The following is a 405-nucleotide window of genomic DNA, read 5'->3' on the forward strand; positions in this document are numbered from 1 at the left end:
CTTTTCTCCCATGTGAAGGACTATGAGTCTAAAACAGGCCTGAGTGTCCTTCCAGCATTACAGTCAGTTTTCCAGTCAGTTCCTCCAGTCTGGATCATAGACCTCTCAGAGAGAAAGACCTCCATCCTCCTGGAAGTGCTGAAACTCCAATCAGAGAAGAAACAAGTGGAGCTGAGAGGCTGGTCACATGAAGAGAGTGAAGTGAGGAGTTTCCTGCAGTGTGTGCCTTATATCTCACAGCTCAGGTAAATTATCTTCTTAATGATTTCTGCATTTAATTAAATTAATATAAGAAAGTCCATATAAAAAAACGTTTATTTTTCTCAGATAAAAACCGTACATCATGTTTTTTTTATCCTTGTGATTTCAGTTTTGTGCCTCGGTCATCAGATCATTCAAAAGAGA

This window comes from Seriola dumerili, unplaced genomic scaffold (assembly GCF_002260705.1).
Source record: "Seriola dumerili isolate Sdu_G_001 unplaced genomic scaffold, Sdu_1.0 BDQW01000465.1, whole genome shotgun sequence".
Lineage (NCBI taxonomy): Eukaryota > Metazoa > Chordata > Actinopteri > Carangiformes > Carangidae > Seriola > Seriola dumerili.